Genomic DNA, 19,741 nt, shown 5'->3' on the forward strand with positions numbered 1-19,741 from the left:
CCAAAGGATGGTGGGAAAGGGCCCATAAAGTCAATACCCCAGACATCAAATATTTCTACAATTAAAATAGGATTGAGAGGCATCATATCTCTACGAGAGATGGTACCCATCCGTTGGCACCGTTCACAAATTTGGCAAAAGTTATGGGCATCTTTGAAAAGAGTGGGCCAATAAAATCTACTCTGTAAAACTTTTGCTGCAGTTTTTCTACCCCCAAAATGTCCCCCACAAGCTTGTGAATGGCAAAATGAAAGAATACTTTGAAATTCGCATTCGGGGACACATCGACGGATTACTTGATCGGGACAATACTTGAATAGATCGGGATCATCCCAATAATAGAACTTTACTTGTGAAAAGAATCGGTTCTTGTCTTGAGTTGACCAATCATCAGGAATTCGTCCTATGGCAAGGTAATTTACTATGTTTGCAAACCATGGCGTTTTCATTCCTTGTACCCCAAATAATTGTTCATCTGGGAAAGCATCATGTAAGGGTGAGGTATTCTTAGAGGGCTCAAGAAGAATCCTAGATAAGTGGTCTGCTACGACATTTGCAGTTCCTTTCTTGTCATGAATTTCTAGGTCAAATTCTTGTAGTAAAAGAATCCATCGAATCAGACGGGGTTTGGTGTCCTTCTTTGCAAGAAGGTGTCGAAGGGCAGCATGATCAGTGAATACGGTAACCTTGGATCCTAAAAGGTAAGATCGAAACTTGTCTAGCGCAAATACTACAGCTAGTAACTCTTTCTCAGTGGTGGTGTAGTTCAATTGTGCATCTGAGAGTGCTTTACTAGCGTAGTAGATGACATGAGGTACTTTATCTAGCCGTTGCCCTAAAACTGCCCCAATTGCATAGTCGGATGCGTCACACATTAATTCAAATGGAAGGGTCCAATTAGGGGGCCGTATGATAGGTGCAGTGGTCAATTTCGAGCGAAGATTTCAAATGCCTCCTCGCATGCTTTATCAAAGACAAAGGGAGTGTCCTTAGCCAGAAGATTGCACAAGGGTTTGGAAATCTTACTGAAATCCTGAATGAAGCGACGGTAGAAACCAGCATGGCCAAGGAATGATCGGATTTGTTTCACAGTTTTGGGTGGGGGGAGATTGGAAATAAGATCGACTTTGGCTTTATCTACTTCAATGCCCCTCTTGGACACGACGTGTCCTAAAACTATGCCTTCTTGAACCATGAAATGGCTCTTTTCCCAACTTAATACTAGGTTGGTCTCCTTACATCTTTTCAAAACTAAGGTCAAATTATCCAGACAATCATCAAAAGATAGGCCAAAAACTGAGAAATCATCAATGAACACTTCTAGAAAGTTTTCCACCATATCTGAAAAAATGACCATCATGCATCGTTGAAAAGTTGCGGGTGCATTGCATAGTCCAAAAGGCATCCTCCTATATGCAAATGTCCCAAATGGGCAAGTAAAAGTGGTTTTCTCTTGATCGTTCGGGTAAACAGGTACTTGATTATATCCAGAATAACCATCTAAGAAGCAGTAGAAACCTTGACCAGCCAACCATTCCAAAATTTGATCTATGAAAGGTAGAGGAAAATGATCTTTTCTAGTCATCGAATTAAGTTTTCTGTAGTCAATACACACGCGCCAACCCATGGTTGTGCATGTTTGTATCAATTCTCCTTCCGTATTTTCAACCACAGTGACACCTGATTTCTTGGGTACCACTTGTGTTGGACTCACCCACTTACTATCAGAAATTGGATAAATAATTCCGGCATCTAATAACTTCACCACTTCTTTCTTGACTACCTCCTTCATGTTAGGATTGAGTCTTCTTTGCATTTTTCGGGTGGGCTTTGCATCATCTTCGAGATGAATTCGATGCATACAAACAGAGGGGTCAACCCCTTTCAAATCGGCTACAGACCATCTGTTGCCCAGATAGACAATCCAAGAGGGGGGGTGAATTGGGTTTTACACTAATTTTTCAATTAAAACGTTTGTGGATAACTAATTAATTCTTTTTGCTGGTTAATTAATTAGATGCTGCGTGTAGTGAATGAAAAGAAAGTGCAAATAACAAGACAATCACAAACACAAGGATTTTATAGTGGTTCGGAGCTAACCCTTGCTCCTACGTCCACTCCCCAAGTCTCACTTGGGAATTCACTATAACCCCTCGATTACAGCCGGTTGTTTTGCAAGCTCACAACCCAACTTGTTGTTTTACGAGGTCACAACGAACTCGGTCGGTTTTCCCAGGCTCACCGACTAGAACCACCCCGATTGTTTTCCTGGGATCACAAACGAACTCTTACACGTTGGTTTCAACCTAGGCTCACCAACAAACCTATATACTCTTGATTCAATCCCCTGATTGAATCAAGTAAGAACCAAATGGAAAGAACAAAGACAAACAGAGAAATAGAGCTTCTAAAAAGCAGATAAACAGCGATATATATAAGAGAAAAGTTAAGAGCCCTCAAACACATTTGAGATGAAGTAGAGAAGGGCTTCTTGAACTTTGGGTCTCCTCTTGAATGTCTGGAAGACTTGAAGGCAGGAGGAGACTTCCTTAATGCTGGGAAGAGTTGGTTGACTTGAGTTAATGGGCCTCTTCCTTCTTTTCCATTAAAATCAGTTTGCAGATGAAGGATTCTTATTTTCTTTGAGTGGAATGTTACTTCTCTGCTTTGCTACAGTCTTCTGTGGCTATTTAAGCCATTCCCCACGGAAACTAGCCGTTAGACACACTTTACTAGCCGTTCTGCACATTCTGCACATCCTGACAATATGTCCGTTGGGGTCGGAGTCAACTCGCGCGATCTGGAGTCGACTCGGCTGTAGCAGGAGTCGACTCATGCTTTTCTGGAGTCGGCTCGGCAACTGTTCCGGATTTGAATTAAAGTGAGCTTCTCGACTGGGAGTCGACTCGACTTAACCCGGAGTCGACTCCCCAAAATCTGGAGCTGAGCTTGCACTTTTGGAGTCGGCTCATCCCATGGAATCCATAGAGCTATTCTTTAACTTGGCTCACTCGAGTCGACTCGGCGCTCAGAGCCCGAACTCCCGATCTTCTGTCTTTTGGCTCGTCCAGTCTTGGAGTCGACTCGAACTGTTCCGGAGTCGACTCGACTCTCAGTATCTGAAAAACAATCTTCTGTCTTTTTGGAGTAGCGCTGTCTTGGAGTTGACTCGAACTGTCTTGGAGTCGACTCGCGTCTCAGAGACAACAATACTGTCTTCTGTCTTTTTGGGGTCGCGCTGTCTCGGAGTCGACTCGGGCTTTGCGGGAGTCGACTCGCCTCTCAGTGCCCGAAAGTTGGTCTCTGACTTTTGCCTTGTATAACACTGAGAGTCGACTCTCGCTTTCTTTGGAGTCGACCTGCCAACCATCGGAGTCGACTCGCGTTCCTCAGGAGTCGACTCGGCTCTCAGGGTCTGAAAACTGCTCTCTGACTTTTTGTCTGTAACTCCCTGGAGTCGACTCATACTGCTCTGGAGTCGACTCGGCTAGCATCGGAGTCGACTCGCGCTCTTCAGGAGTCGACTCGCTGACAGGTTTTGAGTTGTATCTTTCTGCTCGTCTGTCTGTTCTCAGTCGGAGTCGACTCGTAATGTTCCGGAGTCGACTCGAGCCTGTGCCAGTGCTTCTGATACTTTTGGAGTTGACTCGTAATATCCCAGAGTCGACTCGAGTCTCAGACTTTGGTTCATCTTGACTTCTTAACTTATCCAAAATATCTTGAACCAAAACCAGATGCACTTAACCATAAATTTATAAGATTTTCACTGAAACACTAGATTGAATTCATTAGTAATCATAAGATATACTCAAATGCTTTGAGCTCATCAAAATCAAATAGGGTTTTAATCACTCCACAATCTCCCCCTTTTTGATGATGACAAAACATTGAGTATATGTAAAGTGAATTGCACAACAAACACGGAAATAAAATCTATAAATGAATTCAAGTGTCTGGTTATTTAATTTATCCAAACTTGAAAGGTGTGAAACAATAAATTTTGGAGTTAAAGCTCCTCCTTTCATTTGGAATTATATAAGCCTTCATGTCATGCAATCAATTGTTTGGCTTATATGTCTTTAATGATTTTGCTCTCTTAAAAATTCAGATTCTCCCCCTCAACATATGCATTCAACTTTGTTTTGATTCTCTGAATTTTCTTTTAATGCATTGAAGCTTTTGAACTTAAATTTTTGGTTTTTAGAGGGAAAATCTGTTAATTTATTCTTGAGTAGGATTCAACTAATCTCTGAATATCCCTTGAATAGATTCTGGAGATTACTCCATTAGGAGCCCCAACAGAGAGATAATGAGCCTCGAGGTATCAAATCCACTTAGAACAAATTATTGTGTGTTTTAAAAGTTTTTTCTTTTTATTGATTTTCATTGATTCCTTTTTCCTTTTACATATCTATTAAATATATTTCTCCCCCTTTTTGTCATCGTATCAAAAAGGAAGAAGGCAGAACACACAAGCAAGCAGAGATCAATGTGCACAATTTTGAAGAAATTTGTCTACTCATTGTATTGATGTATATGTAAGTACATTTGTGAATACAATAAGTAAAGCAGTCAATACATGTCAAAGTAAACATAATCAGCTAGGGCTTCCTCGAGGATGTGGCTCCTCCTCTCAGTCTGTTTTGCTCCATGAGGAGACTGACCCCGTCCGTGACATTCCCTAGCAGAGTGATAATGGCCGAGGTGGCCCTGCTGTGTGTCGTGGAGAGCTCGGTCAGAGTATCCTGAAGTGTGTCCAGCTTGGCGATCAGGACATTCGCCAAGCGCTCGGCCCCCTGAGTAGTAGTCCCCATATCGTGTCGGATGTCATCTCGCATCTTCCGTGTGTTGCTTGTGACATCGCTCATGTTGGAGAATTGGGCTTGTATCAGGCTTCTGACATTGTAGATTTCTTCCCGTAGATGGGTCGTCATCTCGGTCACGGCTGATAGGGAAGGCACCAATGCAGAAGAGGGGGCAGGGACTGAACCTCTGAGCTCTCTCAGAAGATCGTCCCGAAGATCTCGTACAATCTCCTGCCGCAACTCCCGGAGCTGCTCAGGAGAAATCCGGACCTCCATCGGCTGAGTGGGTGGTGCAGAGGAGGAGGGTCCGGCTGAGGTGGAGGGTGCTGAGGTGGAGGGAAAGGTGGAGAAGTCTGAATCAGGGTCAGGACTGGGGCAATGTCTGGTAGTAGGTGTGGAGGAAGATGGTTTCCTGACCCATGTTCCCTCTACCTTATGAAACCCCATCCTGTGTAGGGTTTCCTCAACCATGCGATCTGTCCATCGCAGACCGCGAGAGGGTTCCTCCTCAGGAATAGGGATCCCGGACTCCCTAAAGATCAGGGTGTACAGCATCCCATAAGGAAGGGTGAGCCTAGGTCTATCTAGTGGCTCAAATAGGTATCTATAAATCATCTTGGGGAAGTTAATAGGTGTATCTTGGAGAATGTAATACATGAGGGCTAGGTCCCTCTCAGACACAAAGTCAAAACGGCCGGTTTTAGGAAATAGTGTCCTAGAGATAATGCTCAGGAGGAGCCGCATCTCAACAGAAAGAGAACCAGCAGACACCTCGTCTAGTGGGCACTGGGGTGGACTCCCTAAAATGGCTGTAAGGGCCTCAGTCCTATCCTTGGGGTGTGTAGGAGATACCCCTACTTGGGGAAGATGGAGGATTTGAGCTATGAAATCCTTCGAAATAAATAATGGGACACCCACTACGGTTCCCTCTATACCCCCATTGCCCCTATGCACGGTTCCATAGAACTCCCTAACTAGACCTGGGTATGTGGGAAGATCTAATGAACACAAGAACTCTAAACCTTGGGCCCTTAACCTCTCTCCTATAGTGAAGCCCTCCCGAGAGAGATAGTCAAAGTTGACGTATCTCCCGGTGGAGACCGCCTTCCCAGCGCACGGTCGCGAGGGAACCGGCCTCGGCGGGGAACGAGCCGGAGGTTGTGGCCTCACGGGATCGTTCCGAGCTTTGGACCGTCGCTCGGTGCCGCTCGCGGGTTGGGGCCTCTTCCGGCTTGGGACAACGGCTTTACGAGGCATCCTTGACCTAGGGATGGGGTAAAAACCTAAGGGACGGAAGAAGGTCGACAGGAAAGCCCTAACGACGGTCGGAGACGACCTAGGAGACGGCTCTAGGGTTTTTGAACAGTGGAGGCGGTGAATAGAAGTGTTGATTAAACGCTTGGATTAGGGTTAAAAAATCCGGATCCCGACCTCGAGTCGACTCCTGTAAGTCTCGAGTCGACTCGACCTCGAGTCGACTCCAAAATATGCGCGAGTCGACTCCCCTTATGCGGCCATCGATCTCGAGTCGACTCCCGTCTATGTGCGAGTCGACTCCCCCTTATGAGCCGACTCTGAAACTTACTCGAGTCGTCTCAAACTCTGGCACGCACTTAAAAATCATGTTATTTTAGTGCCGAATGAGGGACAATCACTAAGTTATGATCTGCTTTGATGATCATAGATGAGAAACTCTATATTTAGCACAATCTAATCATCAAAATCAATGAACTAGAAGAGAATATCACTAGGATGGATCAATCACTCCTAATCCTCTCCTAAGCACACTAAATCTCTCTTCACTCAAGGGTTTTGTGAAGATATCAGCTAATTGATCATCAGTGCAAACAAATTGAAGTGTCACATCACCATTCAGTACATGATCTCTTATGAAGTGATGTCTTATCTCAATATGTTTAGTTCTTGAATGCTGAATTGGATTTTTAGTTAGATTAATGGCACTTGTATTATCACAATTAATGGAAATTTTATCTTGTTTAATGCCATAATCTTCTAATTATTGTTTGATCCACATGATTTGAGCACAACAACTCCCGGCTACAACATATTCAGCTTCAGCAGTAGATAATGCAACCGAGTTTTGTTTCTTGCTAAACCATGAGATTAAATTTTCTCCTAGGAATTGACATGACCCGCTGGTGCTTTTTCTATCAAGTTTACATCCAGCAAAGTCTGAATCTGTGTATCCTATTAAGTTCAGGCTAAATTCTTTAGAATACCATATACCTATATTTTTTGTTCCTATTAGGTATTTAAAGATTCTCTTAACTGCAATTAGATGAGATTCCTTAGGATTAGACTGATATCTAGCACACATGCATACACTAAACATGATACCAGGTCTACTTGCAGTGAGATACAATAAAGATCCTATCATACCTCTATATAACTTTTGATCTACAGATTTACCTGATTCATCTTGGTCTAATTTGCATGATGAGCTCATGGGTGTGCTGATTGACTTGTTTCCCTCCAAATCAAACTTCTTAAGCATCTCCTTGATGTATTTGGCTTGATTGATGAAGATCCCTTCTTTAGATTGTTTGATTTGAAGCCCGAGGAAATAGTTCAGCTCTCCCATCATGCTCATCTCAAACTCACTCTGCATCAAGTCAGCAAATTCTTCGCAGAGGCAATTGTTAGTAGCACTGAAAATAATATCATCAACATAAATCTGCACTAATAACATATCTTTGTTTTTCTTCTTTACAAACAGTGTTGTATCTACATTTTTCCTAGAGAACTCATGTTCTAGTAAGAATTTGCTAAGCCTTTCATACCATGCTCTAGGTGCTTGTTTCAAACCATAAAGTGTTTTGTTCAGTTTATACACATGATTAGGGTATTGATGATTTTCAAAACCAGGAGGTTGTTCTACATACACCTCCTCATTAATATACCCATTTAAAAATGCACTTTTTACATCCATTTGAAATAATTTGAAATCCTTAGAGCATGCAAATGCTAATTGTTACGGGGGAAATAAGCCGCCATGCCCCACGTGACCGGCACGCGCGCCCAAGAAGACTACGGCTGCCCTTTGATCCAGCAATCCGACCCCGAGTCGGACATCCTCGGCCCCGCAGCCCGACCCCGAGTCGGCTGCCCTTTGATCCAGCAATCCGACCCCGAGTCGGACATCCTCGGCCCCACAGCCCGACCCCGAGTCGGCTGCCCTTTGATCCAGCAATCCGACCCCGAGTCGGACATCCTCGGCTCCGCAGCCCGACCCCGAGTCGGCTGCCCTTTGATCCAGCAATCCGACCCCGAGTCGGACATCCTCGGCTCCGCAGCCCGACCCCGAGTCGGCTGCCCTTTGATCCAGCAATCCGACCCCGAGTCGGACATCCTCGGCTCCGCAGCCCGACCCCGAGTCGGCTGCCCCTTAATCCAGCGCTCCGACCCCGAGTCGGAGATCTCCTGATAACGACAGGCTATTCCCCAGAGGCACGCCGCGGCCTCCTGCTCCACTACTCCCTGCAACGGCTGTATCCGATGCTGCTCCACGATCTCCTGCATCAGCCGTACAAAGCGGAGCCCCACTATGCCCTGACGTGGCCGTACCCGGTGCTGCTCCACGACGCCCTGTAACGGCCATGTCAGTGGCCACACCATCGTGCCCCACGATAACGAACCCCCCTGAGAGACCCCCCGGTCAGGTATATATGCGGCTGGGGGGAGAAAGGGGGGGAAGTGAGCAATATCTCCCAGGGCACTCTCTTACTTGCGATTATCACCTCTCCTCCTCCTCCAATCTCCTCTGACTTGACCGTCGGAGGGCCATCACCACCCTGGTGGTGGTGCAAGGCTTGTTTGCAGGTTTCTTGGCGGAAGGTGGAGCGCAACCAACACCAACCAAGACAACTCAGACGGAACCCCGTTCACACCGCAGTGCCAATCGTTCTCGGTTTGGACCACCAGCAACAGTTGGCGCTAGAGGAAGGGACCGAATCTTAGAACGATCGTAATGGCACGGCGAGGTGGTCGTGGAGCTTCCAATGCTTCCGGTCGCGGAGCCTCTCGCGCCTCCGGCCGAGAGGCTGCTGCGTCCCCAACGCACTCTCAGCAGCACTCCACCGCCCCTTCTCCCATTCAGACGGTCGAAGCTGCCCAGTTCGACCAGCTAGCCCAGCAGGTTCGCACCCTCGCGGAGGCAGTGCAGAATCTGCAGGGCGTGATCTCTCGGGTGCCGCAACGGGCTCAGGAGCCGCTGCCCCCCGAGCACTCGCCTCTTCCTCACAACCCGCGCTCCTTCCTCTCCCATGGAGAGGAGCGCCGGCGCGAGGAGGATTCTCGAGTGCGGTCTATTCTGCCAGGACCTTCTCATCGGAGCTGTGCGGGGTACGAGAGGCGGACCCGGGCGCGTTCTCAGACACCCCAGTCCTCGAGGGGCCCGCACTCCAGTCGGTCCCCCTCGCGCCGCTCCTTGTCCCCCACCCACCGGTCGCGCTCCCTGGACCGGCGGGTGGACGATCTTCACAGACAACTCCAGGTCCTGAAGGGCCACTCCAAAGATCCCTTCGCTGACTTGGAGATCTCCTCCCAGCCGGCGCTTGCCTCGAGGATCCTGCGGACCCCGAACCCGCCGGGGTTCAAAATGCCGGCGATCGAACCCTACGACGGGGCGGCGGACCTGCGGGACCACGTGGAGAGTTTCAGGACTCTTATGCTCCTCCATGGAGCATCGGATCCGCTCCTCTGCAAGGCCTTCCCGGCGACCCTCCGTGGCCCGGCAAGGGCATGGTTCGCCGGCCTGGAGGCTAACTCCATCCAGTCCTTCGACCAGTTCACCCGCTTCTTCATCAGCCATTTCGCCGTCAGTAGCAGGCGGCGACTGGTCTCCGACTCCCTCTTTGATGTCCGGCAAAATGAGGGAGAAAGCCTGCGGGATTATCTCACCCGCTTCAACAAGGCTACACTGGAGGTCCGGAACCTGAGCCAGGAAGTGGCTCTCTCAGCCCTGAAGCGTGGCTTCCGGAAGGGCAGACTCACCTTCTCCCTGGACAAACGCCTGCCGCGGAGCTTCCCGAAGCTGTTATCTCGGGCAAACCAGTATGCAGACGCCGAGGAGGCAGCCTCCCACCGGAACAAGGAGGCCGCCGAGGCCCCTCTAAAGCCCGGGAAGAAAAGGCGAAAAGAGGCACCCCAGAGGAGGAGCCCGACGCCTCAACGCCGGCGCAGAAGCCCGTCACCAGCAAGGAACCACGGCGCCACACGCCCTCGTTCTCCGCACCGACGCTTCAACCGGTACACCCCACTTCTGGCCCCCCGGGCCCAGATCCTCATGGAGGTCAAGGGGCGGGAGGACCTCCCGGTCCCGAGGCAGATGAAGAAGATCCCCGGAAGGAGGCCTTCTCGGGCGTACTGTGAGTACCACCGAGACCACGGCCACGATACCGAAGACTGCTTCCAGCTTCGGGACGAGATCGAGGCTCTCATTCGCCGAGGGCGTCTCGGTCGATATGTAAACGACCGACGTCCCCCGGCAGACCCGCGTCGGGCCGACCCGGCCCCTCAGGAGCCTCGGGAACAGAATCGACCCGTTGCGGGAGTGATCCACACCATCACTGGGGGCTGCTCTCGGCCCGTGAGGAACGCAGGGGGCTCGGCGGGAGCATCAGGAGTGGCCGTCGCGAAGAGGCAGCGGGTCGGAAATGTAATCACTTTTTGTGATGAAGATGTAAAGGGGGTTCAGACTCCCCACGATGACGCCATGGTGATCTCTCTCACTATGGCGAACTATGATGTAAGGCGTGTTCTTGTGGATAGTGGAAGCTCAGCTGATATTTTGTATTACGAGGCCTTCCAAAAGATGAGCTTGTCCCGACAATTGTTGCACAAAACATCCACCCCCCTCATAGGATTCACTGGAGACGCTATCTCGGCCGAAGGTGTCATTGAGCTGCCTGTGACTGCAGGCGTTGCACCCGCAGAAGCGACGGTGCGACTCGGGTTCTTGGTCGTCCGTGTCCCCTCGGCCTACAACGCTATCCTCGGACGACCCGGACTGAACGCCCTTCGCGCGGTGGTTTCTACCTACCATTTGCTCATGCGGTTCCCCACGGCGGCCGGGATTGGAGAGGTCCGAGGTGACCAACCAACCGCACGGCAGTGTTTCCTAGCAACTCTCAAAGGGAAGAAGCCCATGGAGGCCCTAAGCGTCGAGTCCCTTGACGCCAGAGATGAAGTGGCCTTGCGGCACGGGGAGCCGGCCGAGGGCGTAATCGAAGTTCCCCTCGAAGAAGGCCGCCCAGACCGCACGGTCCGGGTCGGTGCCAACCTCGACTTGGAAGCTCGGCTCCGGTTAGTGGAATTCCTCCGAGCCAATGCTGATGTGTTTGCCTGGTCGGCGGCCGATGTACCTGGGATCGACCCGGAGGTCATTTCTCACGCCCTCAACGTCGACCCGACCCACCGACCAGTAAAGCAAAAGAAGAGACACTGTGCCCCGGATCAGATCCGGGTGGTCGACCAGGAGGTAGACAAACTCTTGGAGGCAGGTTTCATAAGGGAAGTGAGCTACCCCGAGTGGCTGGCAAACGTCGTACTTGTCCGGAAGGCGAGCGGGAAGTGGAGGATGTGCGTCGACTACACCGACCTGAACAAGGCGTGCCCCAAGGATAGCTTTCCGCTTCCGCGAATAGACCAACTGGTCGACGCGACTTCCGGATATCAGCTGCTGTCTTTCATGGACGCCTTCTCCGGCTACAACCAAATAATGATGGCTCCACAGGACGAGGAGAAAACGGCCTTCATAACAGACAGGGGGCTGTACTGTTACAAGGTAATGCCCTTCGGTCTGAAGAACGCTGGCGCTACTTACCAGCGCCTCGTCAATAAAATCTTCAAGGAGCAGATCGGCCGGAACATGGAGGTGTACGTGGACGATATGCTGGTAAAGAGCCGCCATGCGGATCAGCACATTGCGGATCTGGAGGAGACCTTCGCCACCTTGCGGAAGTTTCGTATGAAGCTAAACCCAGCGAAGTGCGCCCTTGGTGCTTCGGCCGGGAGGTTCCTCGGCTTCATTGTCAACCAGCGGGGGATCGAGGCCAACCCGGACAAAATCAAGGCCATCCAAGATATGTCCCCTCCGACCAAAGTGAAGGAGGTTCAGGAGCTCGCTGGGAGGGTCGCCGCGCTCGGACGATTTGTGGCAAAATCGGCCGAACGCTGCCAACCGTTCTTCAAGGTGTTGAAGCGCCCGAAAGACTTCCTCTGGACGGCTGAATGTCAAGTGGCGTTCGACCAGCTCAAGGAGTACATGGCGTCTCCTCCCCTGCTGTCCAAGCCGCAAGAGGAGGAGATGCTCTACCTTTACCTGGCGGTCTCCCCAACCGCAGTCAGCGCAGTACTGGTTCGGGAAGAGGCAAAACTTCAGAAGCCCGTGTACTACACCAGCCGAGTCCTCCGGGATGCCGAGACGCGGTACACGAAGGCTGAAAAGATCGCCTTCGCGCTGCTGACTGCGACCAGGAGGCTTCGCCCCTATTTCCAGGCTCATTCTGTCACCCTTTTGACCGATCAACCACTGCGGCAGATCCTCAGCAATCCTGAGAATGCGGGACGGCTGGTGAAGTGGGCAGTAGAACTTGGTGAGTTCGACATCCGCTACCAGCCCCGGCCCGCCATCAAGGCCCAGGTGCTCGCGGACTTTCTCGCTGAATGCACTGTGCAGGAGGCGGAACCTAGGCCGCCGGAAACACCCAGCCTCGATCTCCCGATCTGGACGCTCCACATTGACGGGTCGTCGAACCCTGAAGGTGGAGGGGCTGGGCTGGTCCTTACCAATCCCGATGGAGTGATAGCCGAGTATGCCTTGAGGTTCGGATTTCCAGTGACCAACAATGAGGCGGAGTACGAGGCCCTAGTCACGGGACTCAAACTCGCCAAGGAGCTCGGCATCCGGCGTCTGAAGGTCTTCACCGACTCCCAGCTGGTGGTCGGGCAGGTTCGAGGGGAGTTCGAGGCACGGAGCCCGACCATGCAGAGCTACGTCCGGAAGGTGCAAGCACTCATTCCCGACCTCGACAATATTGACATTCAGCAGGTCCCAAGGAGCGAAAATGCTAGGGCCGACAGGTTGTCCCGCTTGGTGGGCGCTGAGGCACACAACTTGTCAAGGGCGATATACCTGGAGACCCTAGATGCCCCGAGCATCGGCGAAGCTGAAGCGGTAATGGCAATTGATCCGGAACCATCTTGGATGGACCCGCTTGTAGCTTACCTCGCCGAAGGGATCCTCCCCGAAGATGAAGATCAAGCTCGGCGACTTGTTATGAAGTCCGCCCACTACGTACTCTACGAAGGGAGGCTGTACCGGACCTCGTTCACCGCCCCCCTCTTAAGGTGCCTCCGCCCTTCGGAAGCGGCTTACGCCCTCGGCGAAGTCCACGAAGGCATCTGCGGATCGCACCTGGGGGCTAGGTCCCTGGCACATAAGATCATGAGGCAAGGCTACTATTGGCCGACCTTATTGGAAGACTCAAAGGATCACGTACGGAAATGCGACGCCTGCCAGCGCCACGCCAACATCCAGAGAGTCCCCTCTGTTCCCTTGGCGCCGATCACCGCCCCCTGGCCCTTTGCACAGTGGGGAATGGATATCCTCGGACCATTCCCCATCGCTTCGGCCCAGCGGAAATTTTTGATTGTCGCCATCGACTACTTCACCAAGTGGGTGGAGGCAGAGCCACTGGCCACCATCACGGAGGCGCAAGTCCGGAAGTTCGTAAAGAAGAACATCATTGTCCGATTTGGGGTACCTCGGGTCCTCATCTCGGATAACGGTCGACAGTTTGATAACAAGCATTTCCGAGACTTCTGCGAGGAGTTCGGGATCGAACATCGGTTCACGTCCGTGTCGCATCCCCAAACCAACGGCGAGGCCGAGGTCACAAATCGGACAATCCTCCAAGGTATCAAAGCGCGGATCGGACGGACGGGGCAAGCTTGGGTCGAGGAACTCGAGAATGTCCTTTGGGCGTATCGGACCACGCATCGGACTCCTACCGGGGAGACGCCTTTCAGCCTAACCTATGGCACGGAAGCCGTTGTCCCCGTAGAGCTCGGACTTCCCTCACCTCGGGTAGCCGCACACCGACCCGAGGCCAACTCGGAGCAACTCCGAGGGAACCTGGATCTCTTGGAAGAAGCAAGGAAAATGGCGCAGGTTCGGATGGCAATGTATCAGCGGAGGGTGGCCCGATATTACAACTCCAAAGTCCGACCGAAGCTTTTCAGAATTGGAGATCTGGTGCTGAGGCGAGCTAAGGCATCTCAACCTACGGAAGGTGGGAAGCTAGCGCTGAATTGGGAAGGCCCGTATAAAGTTCGTTGGGTAAACCGACCTGGCTCCTACCAGTTGGAAGCCCTAGATGGCCGAGAAATTCCAAGGGGCTGGAATTCCGCTAACCTGCGGATGTATTACCAGTAGAACAACAAGGCCAGAAAGACAATTTGAAAAGGTGCAACACTTTTCATTTCAATAATTTCTGGTTACAATGGCGTGCTCGTGTGATTACAAGGAATTCCCAGAGGGGAATTAGGGAGTAAAGAAAGCAAAGAAGAGGTGGAGAATCCGTGGAGCTGAGGACCGAGGATCCCAAACCCTCAACCCAAAGCAGCTGCAATCCCACCGGAAGTGGGTGCTTCTAACCGGAGGCGCCATCCAGCACCTCACCAAAAAGACGAGGAGCCGCCGCAGAAGAAGCTCCCGCTGCCCCCAGGGGAACGCCGCCTCCAAAGGATATTCCCATCCTCCCCAGTGGTAGGAAAGAGAAGGAATACGAGGGGGAAGAGCATATGGAGGCGCGGTCCCGGACTGAGCGTCTGGTGCAGAGCTCGATCGGGAGGCTGAACTTCAAGGAGGGGAGATGTGATCCCGGATGAAACGCCTAGAGCGGAGTTCCGCCGGGAAGACCCTCCTTGTTGATCCCAGATGAAACGGCTAGTTGGCTGAAGTCGCAAGGGGAGCGTCTCCCCTTTCCTTCAACAGGAGTCTCTCAGTCATATGCCAAGGAGGAGGTCCGCGATCCATGGCAACCTGAACAGCTCCGGCTCGGCAAACTCCATCGTACCTGCACCTGTATTTATAGCCAAACTGCGGCCCCCTGGTCGTTCCGATGCGGGTGGCTCCAATAAATGCAGGCGCATTGAAACCGGAGCCGTTCCGGCTCCCGAGGTGTATCTCCCCGCGATTTCCTAAGCGTCATTCTCCCTAAACCGCATTCTTTGCGCAGGACAATCCGGGTGTCATGTACCCCTAGGTCCACATATCTCCGCTCGCGCCCAGGCCGTATCCTCCTCGAAGAACCCGCGTATCGCGGCCGCTCAACTAACACTCCTCGCAAGCAGCAGCTGGCGATCCGATTTCCCAGGTAACGCATTAATTAGCGTTTAATGCCCTTCTCGTGTTCCCCCAGGCAACGCTTAGAGAAAAGGAGAAACATGATCGCGGCTGGCCACGGAGAAACCCCGTCGGGCAGCGAGCGACAAGCGCACGACCAGCGAGCGGAATTTCCCGAGGCTCGGCCCTCGGATGCCTGGCTAGCCCGATGATCATCCCGGGAGCAGACTAGCCGGAAGCCCCGACCGGTCGCCTCGGCTTGCGCCAGCCTTGGCCGACCAACGAGTGGAATTTCCTGAGGCTTGACGGCCCTCGGATGCCAGGCTAACCCGACGATCATCCCGGGAGCAGACTAGCCTGAAGCCCCGACCGGTCGCCTCGGCTTGCGCCAGCCTTGGCCGACCAACGAGTGGAATGTCCCGAGGCTCGGCCCTCGGATGCCTGGCTAGCCCGATGATCATCCCGGGAGCAGACTAGCCGGAAGCCCCGACCGGTCGCCTCGGCTTGCGCCAGCCTTGGCCGACCAACGAGCGGAATGTCCCGAGGCTTGACAACCCTCGGATGCCAGGCTAACCCGACGATCATCCCGGGAGCAGACTAGCCTGAAGCCCCGACCGGTCGCCTCGGCTTGCGCCAGCCTTGGCCGACCAACGAGCGGAATTTCCTGAGGCTTGACGGCCCTCGGATGCCAGGCTAACCCGACGATCATCCCGGGAGCAGACTAGCCTGAAGCCCCGACCGGTCGCCTCGGCTTGCGCCAGCCTTGGCCGACCAACGAGTGGAATGTCCCGAGGCTCGGTCCTCAGATGCCTGGCTAGCCCGATGATCATCCCGGGAGCAGACTAGCCGGAAGCCCCGACCGGTCGCCTCGGCTTGCGCCAGCCTTGGCCGACCAACGAGTGGAATGTCCCGAGGCTCGGCCCTCGGATGCCTGGCTAGCCCGATGATCATCCCGGGAGCAGACTAGCCGGAAGCCCCGACCGGTCGCCTCGGCTTGCGCCAGCCTTGGCCGACCAACGAGCGGAATGTCCCGAGGCTTGACAACCCTCGGATGCCAGGCTAACCCGACGATCATCCCGGGAGCAGACTAGCCTGAAGCCCCGACCGGTCGCCTCGGCTTGCGCCAGCCTTGGCCGACCAACGAGCGGAATTTTCTGAGGCTTGACGGCCCTCGGATGCCAGGCTAACCCGACGATCATCCCGGGAGCAGACTAGCCTGAAGCCCCGACCGGTCGCCTCGGCTCGCGCCAGCCTTGGCCGACCAACGAGTGGAAGGTCCCGAGGCTCGGCCCTCGGATGCCAGGCTAACCCGATGACCATTCCGGGAGCAGACTAGCCTGAAGCCCCGACCAGTTGCCTCGGCATGCGCCAGCCTTGGTCGACCAACGAGTGGAATTTCCTGAGGCCTAACCCTCGGATGCCCGGCATAGCGCCGGAAGAATTTCCTGAGGCCCAACCCTCGGATGCCTGGCTTAGCGCCGGAAGAGTTTCCTGAGGCCTAACCCTCGGATGCCTGGCTTAGCGCCGGAAGAGTTTCCTGAGGCCTAACCCTCGGATGCCCGGCTTAGCGCCGGAAGAATTTCCTGAGGCCTAACCCTCGGATGCCCGGCATAGCGCCGGAAGAATTTCCTGAGGCCCAACCCTCGGATGCCTGGCTTAGCGCCGGAAGAGTCTCCTGAGGCCTAACCCTCGGATGCCCGGCTTAGCGCCGGAAGAATTTCCTGAGGCCTAACCCTCGGATGCCTGGCTTAGCACCGGAAGAATTTCCTGAGGCCTAACCCTCGGATGCCTGGCTTAGCGCCGGAAGAGTTTCCTGAGGCCTAACCCTCGGATGCCTGGCTTAGCGCCGGAAGAGTTTCCTGAGGCCTAACCCTCGGATGCCTGGCTTAGCGCCGGAAGAATTTCCTGAGGCCTAACCCTCGGATGCCTGGCTTAGCGCCGGAAGAATTTCCTGAGGCCCAACCCTCGGATGCCTGGCTTAGCGCCGGAAGAGTTTCCTGAGGCCTAACCCTCGGATGCCTGGCCTAGCGCCGGAAGAATTTCGGGAGCCAGGAGTCAGCAAGACGCTACCGAGAGTTAAAAGAAAAAGAAGGACGAAGGCGAGATGAAGAAACGTTCAACTTGCATTAATTTTCATTGTTTCAGGGCCGAGGCCCATACAATTTGGCAAAACGCCGGTATACAAAAAGAGAAGACAACGAAAGGTACAAGAGGTCAGCTTGGAGGAACTCCCGGGTCGGGAACGTCGGGCTCGTCCGCAGGAGGTAGGGAAGCAGCAGGAGAACCAGCAGGCAATGGCGCCGGAGAGGAGTCGAGAAGGGAAATCTCGCTCAGGTCAACTTCGGGGTACTTAGCCGACACCCTTGCCAGGCCCTCCTCGAAGCCTAAGATAAAGGCTTCGGCCCCCGCGTCCGACGCGTCACGGACAAACTCGTCGGACTGACGATAGGTCTGTACTGCCTCCGACATATCATGAGCGAACTCGGCGGACTGGCGATAAGCCTCTACCGCCTGACGCCCGATTTCCGCACTCCTCTCGGCCAGCGCCGCCTCTGCCCGCTCCATAATCTGGGCTTTCGCCTCCAAGACCTTCGCCACAATCCGGCCTTCCGCCTCGGTGGAGACCCTCAGCAGCTCAGCCCGAGCCTCCTTGTGCTTCGCTTCGGCAGCAATGCGAGCAGCCTCAGCCTCCGTCAGGCGCGAATGAAGCTCCTGATCGCTCGCACGGGACTTCTCCAAGGCCGACTCCAATTCGCCCAGCTTAGCTTCAAGAGACCGGATTCGGTTGCGGGCGTTGTCGGCTGACCGCTGGGCCTTCTCCCACCTCTCCCGGTAGTCGGCAGCCTTCCGGGACTGCTTCTCGGCCCGCTCATCCGCCTTCTTGACCTCGCCCTCGAGACCCGAGGCAACCTTGAGCTGCTCCTGAGCCTCCAACAGTTGCTTCTCGAGGGCAGCAAAGCCGAGTGCCCGCTCTTCGGCCTCCCGGAGCCTCGCCTCGAAGTCCCCGGTCGTCCTGCCTGCCACAGCCTGGCCTCCCTTTTCCACTGCTTTCAGCCGGTCCTCGGCCTTCGCCAGAAGCCCCGCCTGTTCCTTGTAGCACTCCTCCAGACGGATCATGTATTGGGCGAGCTAAGAAATAGGAAAAATAAGGGAGTCAGGCGGAGAACAACAGAGCCAATAAATGGTGAAAAGCGGCCAGAAGAACACTCACCGACATGAGACAGACACAGCTGGCAGCCCCAACGTCAGAGACCTCCAACTCCCGGACCCGCCGACGGTCCTTCTCCAGCAGCACTGTTTCGATGAGATTTCGGGCGCCATCGGTAGTGAAGGCAGACCCCGATTTCTCCCCAGAGCCGGATGGTGGTTCTGCAGCCTTACCCCTATCCATCGCCTGGGGAAGAGTCCGGCCGATCGCGCTCGGGGCGGGGGTCACCCCAGGAATTGATAGGGTCCCGCTCGGTCGGGGCCTCGGCGCGTCCCTCCTCGAGTCATCAGGAGCCGACCGAGTCGAAGGCCGGGTCGGGGACCGATCACGCCCGACCCGTCCGTCTCGGGCAGGCTCGGATGATACCTCCGGAGTAGCGGCAATCTTACCACCGGAGGGCTGATACAGCGTCAGCTGCCGGTCCGTTCCCACGACGTCTCCCTGATCGGTGGGCCCGGACTCGTCGGTTGGCGTCGGAGGCACCTCCTTACGGGACTTCTTCGCCGGTGGGGCCCCGCTCGGAAGAGCTCGTTTCCTCCTCTGGGCTGCTTCCAGCAGGGACGCCCTACCAACAGCCTTTGTCTTCACCGACCGCATGACGTCGTCGATCTCTGCAAAAAGGACGGGATAGTCGGAGACGGAGAAACCAAAGGAAAGAACGGGACGAAAGAAGGGAAAAAGTCAAGAAAGAATCGGTGGCGGACTCACGGTCGGTGGGGACCGAGCTCAGACCGACATTCACCAAAGTATCCTCGGAAATAAGGCGGGCCATCGGGGGGAGCTGGCCCTCGGCAACCAACCCCTTCAAGGCGGCCAAGCCATCGGACTCCTCCCTTGACAGTCTCGATAGGCCGATCGGAGACTTCATCGGGGTCTCCCAGGTCGCCCTGATTTCCCAAGAGGGATCTGCATCAACAAAAAAGAAGCGCTCCTTCCATTTGTGAATGGAGGTAGGAGCCTCCTTGACAAGGCCGCATCCTCGCCGCGCTGCGAAGCACCACCACCCTTTGTCCTGGGGGTGGCCGCTCAGGCTGTAGAACTCCCAAAAAATATTCAGGGTGGCGGGGATCTCGTGCATACGGCAGAGAACCTGGAAGACCGTCAGGGCCCGCCACGAGTTCGGCACCAGTTGCGTCGGTGCCACTCTTAAACCCCGTAGCACCTGCATGACCAAGTCCGAAGGGGGAAAGCGGAACCCGGCCTGGAGAATGCCCTCATTGATGGCGATCTTCCCTGGAGGAGGATGGGACATCCTCTCCTCAGGCCCCGGGAGCGTGGCGTTGCAGGCCTCGGGAAGGTGGTACCGAGCCACGAGTCTGTCTAAGTCTGTGGCGATCAGCTCCGACTTAATTTGGTCTG

The sequence above is a fragment of the Phoenix dactylifera genome, unplaced genomic scaffold, assembly GCF_009389715.1.
Source record: "Phoenix dactylifera cultivar Barhee BC4 unplaced genomic scaffold, palm_55x_up_171113_PBpolish2nd_filt_p 000846F, whole genome shotgun sequence".
NCBI classification, from domain to species: Eukaryota; Viridiplantae; Streptophyta; class Magnoliopsida; order Arecales; family Arecaceae; genus Phoenix; species Phoenix dactylifera.